Genomic DNA, 6,187 nt, shown 5'->3' on the forward strand with positions numbered 1-6,187 from the left:
GTTAAGCTTCAGCTGCCAACTAGCACGACGATAGTACACGTTGGGCGATTACGGCCATTTAAGGTTTGCCCGGATGTGATTCCAGGAGTGTCACAGGAAGGAAAGAGGAAGGAAGAGAGAGCGAAGTGAGATGCTGAGCGCAGAGAAAACCAGGAAGATAGAGTACAGCATGAAGTACCGTATGCTTTGCGATCTAGAAAGTAGTAGAGTATTTGTAGTTTTGTTTTTTATTTTCTTGTCATGTATCATTGGGTTTGTGTATATTAATCAGGTATTGTATTTTATATGTGGTTTCAAGTACTGTGAGCCTGATAGGGGCAGCAGTCTTTTTGAAGAGGGAGGAAGGGTGATGGTTATCCCTGTCTCAGGTCACTGAAAAGGGAAGTGTAGCGTCTGACGCATGTGGAGCGTTGTTGGAGTAGAAATCAAACGCAGTTCTGGAGAAATAAATGCGTCGGAGTGAATTTTGCGGAAAAGCCGTAATAAATATGTCTTGAACGATGTCAGAGTCTTACGATTTCCTGTTTAAATTTTTGGTTATCGACAGTGCTATGTCGGAAAATTCGTATTTATATAATGTAAATTTTGGGATGAAAGTAGTCACACAATCGGTGTTGAGTTTGAATAAAAAACAGTGAATGATGGAGGAAAATCTGTGAAGCTACAGATATGGGACACATGCACGGTGCAGTTCTTTTTAGCAAAGGGGAATGGAATAGACTGTCCAAGGGACATCTTGGAACCAAAATTGAACTTCCTACGAGTCGGGATCCATTGAATCTTCCCCACCTACGAGAATTTGATAGTAGTAGCAAGTTGTTTTGAGCAAGGAGTGTTTACGGAAGCGAAACGTGTAGAGAGAGAAGGAATTGGAATTTTAATCAATGGAACTAAGTGTAACATTATAGGACCAACCTTCCATCTGCCAGCGTCTTTTCAGGAGTCACGCAATTGAATGTTACGAAGCCACAGCTGTACTGGACAGAAACCACTTTAGAGTTTTTGCCAAGGCAGAATCTGACCGTGTTAAATCAAACTCTGGAGCCAGGTCTGTTGAGATCCGCAAACCAGTGCGTTATAATACAAGAGGGGCGCGTATCAGCTCCGGGCGCGTATATAAATTACTCCCGGAATATCCGAGTACCTGTAAATGATACAGATACATTGAATATCAATAACTGTATCATTAATATAAATAGTAATGACCAGGAACCCGACTGGGAGACGGGAGCCGTCACTATAAACATCAAATTGAGGAAAGAGTAGCCGAATCTTCTTACTTAAGCCTGTCACAACAAGCTTAGTTCAGTCTAGTATTAAATCAATTTGTAGAAGTATTCTCAGAGAAACCTGGAATCATCAAGGGATATGAATTTGACATGCAAGTTAAGCACATTCAAACATTCTGTCGTGCGACTTACTCTATACCGTGGTCGAAAAGAAAAACCGTGGGAATAGAGATCCAAAGAATGTTGCGCTAGCAGATAATCGAACCTTCGATGTCACCGTATAGTAGTCCGTTGTTAGCAGTCATGAAATCAGTCGGCAGCGTTCGGTTAGTATTGGACCAAGGGAGTTTAACAACATAATAATAACCGTTCGCACCAGGCCCGAAAATATTGAACAGCAAATACAGATATTCCGAGGTGTCAAGTATTTGCCAAGCCTTGATTTAAAAAGTTCGTACTGGAAGGTACCCTTGACACAAGCTTCGAGGAAATATACCGCGTTTATATTCGACGGTATGAGTTACCAGGTCCGAGTTTCACCGTTTGGGCTGAATGTATGTGCAGGCGTGTTCATTGCGGCACTGGATGCAGTATTAAGGCCGGCCTTTTAGAAAAGGTAACGGTATATGTGGATGATATTCTGACAGCAACTGAAACCATAGGTAGTAAATGAAAGATTTTCATGGAGAACAAACAATGCTTTTACCTAAATAGTGTTCAAAAGTCATAATACATATATCAGTTCATGACATGTAGTCTTCCATAATTCCTTTTTCTGACGGACACACGTCCAGATCGTCCGCTCTCGAAACTCAGGCTTCTCTGTCTGCACATCCACCACTGCTGGCGGCACACCTCCAACTGCGCAACGCTACACGCATTTCCCATCCAACTGCGCAGTACTACAATGGCGAATATATCAACAACGCCAACCAGCCATAGACTGCACACAGCACAGTCATTGGTCTTCATACACAGCGCTACGTGGCGTTACCAACATAAAAACCTAAACAGCCTACTTACAATAGGAACGAGGAGCTGATGGACAAATAGGATATACAGGAGGAAATGGATAGAGACGTGGTAGGAGATGAATAAATACACACCTGTGCAATGTCCAGTATTCGACTGGCATTTTATAAAGTCAGTAAGTGTGACGTAAGTTATAAAAAACAGCAGCTGTAATATACATCTTAAGAGACATATTAATGAGTTTGAAAGTTGGTACCATAGATGAATATCAGGCATGAAATAAAGCGGGGAAAACCTTTTACACCAATAAGACAAAGAGTGAGAGTCTGATAGCTGAGTAGATGATAATTAACAGAGAAATAATTATATGTACCTATAGCAAGATCCTATCCTTCGGCAAACCATTGTTGTTGTTGTTGTAGTCTTCTGTCCTGAGACTGGTTTGATGCAGCTCTCCATGCTACTCTATCCTGTGCAAGCTTCTCCATCTCCCAGATTCTACTGCAGCCCACATCCTTCTGAATCTGTTTAGTGTATTCATCTCTTGGTCTCCCTCTACGATCTTTACCCTCCACGCCGCCCTCCAGTACTAAATTGGTGATCTCTTAATGCCTCAGAACATGTCCTACTAACCGATCCCTTCTTCTAGTCAAGTTGTGCCACAAACTCCTCCCCAATTCTATTCAATACCTCCTCATTAGTTATGTGATCTACCCATCTAATCTTCAGCATTCTTCTGTAGCACCACTTTTCGAAAGCTTCTATTCTCTTCTAGTCCAAACTATTTATCGTCTATGTTTCACTTCCATACATGGCTACACTCCATACAAATACTTTCAGAAACGACTTCCTGACACTTAAATTAATACTCGATGTTAACATATTTCTCTTCCTCAGAAAGGCTTTCCTTGCCATTGCCAGTCTACAGTTTATATCTTCTCTACATCGACCATCATCAGTTATTTTGCTCCCCAAATAGCAAAACTTCCTTTACTACTTTAAGTATCTCATTTCCCAATCTAATTCCCTCAGCATCACTCGATTTAATTCGACTACATTCCATTACCCTCGTTTTGCTTTTGTTGATGTTCACCTTATACCCTCCTTTCAAGACACTGTCCATTCTGTTCAACTGCTCTTCCCAGTCCTTTGCTGTCTCTGACACAATTACAATGTCATCGGCGAACGTCAAAGTTTATATTCCTTCTCCATGGATTTTAATACCTACTCCGAACTTTTCTTTTGTTTCCTCTACTGCTTGCTTTATATACAGATGGAATAGCATTGGGGAGAGGCTACAACCCTGTCTCGCTCCCTTCCCTACCACTGCTTCCCTTTCATGTCCCTCGACTCTCATAACTGCCATCTGGTTTCTGTACAAATTGTAAATAGCTTTTCGCCCCTTTCTCCAAAGGTCTCTTTTATTTTCCTGTAGGCAGTATCTAACTTACCCTCGTGAGATAAGCCTCTACATCCCTACATTTGTCCTGTAGCCGTCCCTGCTTAGCCATTTTGCACTTCCTGTTGATATCATTTTTGAGACGTTTGTATTCCTTTTTGCCTGCTTCATGTACTGCATTTTTAATATATTTTCTCCTTTCATCAATTAAATTCAATATTTCTTCTGTTACCCTAGGATTTCTACTAGCCGTCGTCTTTTTACCTATTTGATCCTCTGCTGCCTTCACTAGTTCATTCCTCGAAGCTACCCATTCTTCTAACGTATTTCTTTCCCCCATTCCTGTCAATTGTTCCCTTATGCTCTCCCTGAAACTCTGTACAACCTCTGGTTCTTTCAGTTTATCCAGGTCCCATCTCTTTAAATTCCCACCTTTTTGCAGTTTGTTCTGTTTCAATCTACATTTCATACCCAATAGATTGTGTTCAGAGTCCACATCTGCCCCTGGAAATGTCTTACAATTTAAAATCTGGTTCCTAAATCTCAGTCTTACCATTATATAATCTATCTGAAACCATCTAGTATCTCCAGGGGTCTACCATGTATACAACCTTCTTTCATGATTCTTGAACCAAGTGTCAGCTATGATTAAGTTATGCTCTGTGCAAAATTCTACCAGGCGGCACTCTCTTTCATTTCTTAGCCTCAATCCATATTCCCCTACTACGTTTCCTTCTGTTCCTTTTCCTACTGTCGATTTTTAGTCACCCATGACTATTAAATTTTCGTCTCCCTTCACTACCTGAATAATTTCTTTTATCTCATCATACATTTTTTCAATTTCGTCATCATCTGCAGAGCTAGTTGGCATATAAACTTGTACTACTGTAGTAGGCGTTGGCTTCGTGTCTATCTTGGCCACAATAATGCGTTCACTATGTTGTTTGTAGTACCTTACCCGCACTCCTATTTTTTATTCATTATTAATCCTACTCCTACATTACCCCTATTTGATTTTGTATTTATAATGCTGTATTCGCCTGACCTAAAATCTTGTTCCTCCTGCTACCGAACTTCTCTAAATTTCACTATAAATAACTTTAACCTATCCATTTCCCTTTTTAAATTTTCTAACATACCTGCCCAACTGAGGGATATGACATTCCACGATCCGATCCGTAGAACGCCTGTTTTCTTTCTCCTGATAACGATGTCCTCTTGAGTAGTCCCCGCCCAAAGATCCGAATGGGGGACTATTTTACATCCGGAATATTTTACCCAGGAGGACGCCATAATCATTTAATCATACAGTAAAGCTGCATGCCCTCGGGAAAACAATTAGTGTCAACACAATCCCAGCAGATGTATCAGTACGTATAATAATTGTCTCAACCGAGATATACTCAGCAGCAAGCAATACTAATTAGTCAGGTAAGGGTGTTGCTACACGTGCTTCTGGGCTGGAAACGAAAAGTGGAAGGAATCCGGAGGCCATGCACTGTGCTGACTTTCTTAGCACAAATTTGTCCTAATTGTGAATCACGTTCTTTTGCCACAGTGAGAGTTTGGTTAGATTCATTTACTATAAATTGGTACTAGTGAGTGAATCAGTGCTAGAATTTGCTAGACAGTGAGTAGTATTTGAAATAGATGTCATACAGTCAGCTGTATGTATTTCAAATACAGGCAAGTGCAATTAACGATAGGATCACTTATGTCTCTACTGACACCAAAACAAAATTTCATTAGAGACAGATTTTTGCAGTACACAAGAAGTATTGAAAAGGAAAGGTGATGGCTCCATTCGTAGTAATTAGTAAGATTTCATTAGATTATTTCAGTATTTGTATGTGTGTTTTGTATAATTTATGTATTTCTTGTGTTTGATATTTTGGGGGAATCAAATTTCTGTGTATATTTGTGTCCAGTTAGTGAGTTTAATTTATGCAAACATAGTTCAGACATGGAAGGAAAAACTAGTAAAGAGTGAGAATATATCTGCGTAAGATACAGATGATAATGTACAGGAATTTCCAGTAAAGAATCAACTCGGAATGTCAGCCTCCCAATTTCCTGGACAGGAAGGTGGGCAGCCTGTGATAGATAACGTATCAGGCAAAACTGAGAATCAGGCTCAGATGAGCAGAGAAGTTGATGCTACTGAATCAACAGCTAATGTTGTGCAAGTATCTGCACCAACAGCTGATTTCTTGACTGTACTTATGGCACTATTAGATGTAAGAGAGAAGCAACGTGAAGAGGAAGAAAGACAGGAACGTCTTGAACGCAAACGCGGGGAACAGGAGCGTGATGCTCCGTTCCTGGCAAAAATGAGTGAACTGTTTGAAGCCGGCCGAAGTGGCCGTGCGGTTAAAGGCGCTGCAGTCTGGAACCGTAAGACCGCTACGGTCGCAGGTTCGAATCCTGCCTCGGGCATGGATGTTTGTGATGTCCTTAGGTTAGTTAGGTTTAACTAGTTCTAAGTTCTAGGGGACTAATGACCTCAGCAGTTGAGTCCCATAATGCTCAGAGCCATTTGAACCATTTTTGAACTGTTTGAAGAACGAGACGGGGTGCTAATGTCTTA

The sequence above is a fragment of the Schistocerca piceifrons genome, chromosome 5, assembly GCF_021461385.2.
Source record: "Schistocerca piceifrons isolate TAMUIC-IGC-003096 chromosome 5, iqSchPice1.1, whole genome shotgun sequence".
In the NCBI taxonomy this organism is placed as follows: Eukaryota; Metazoa; Arthropoda; class Insecta; order Orthoptera; family Acrididae; genus Schistocerca; species Schistocerca piceifrons.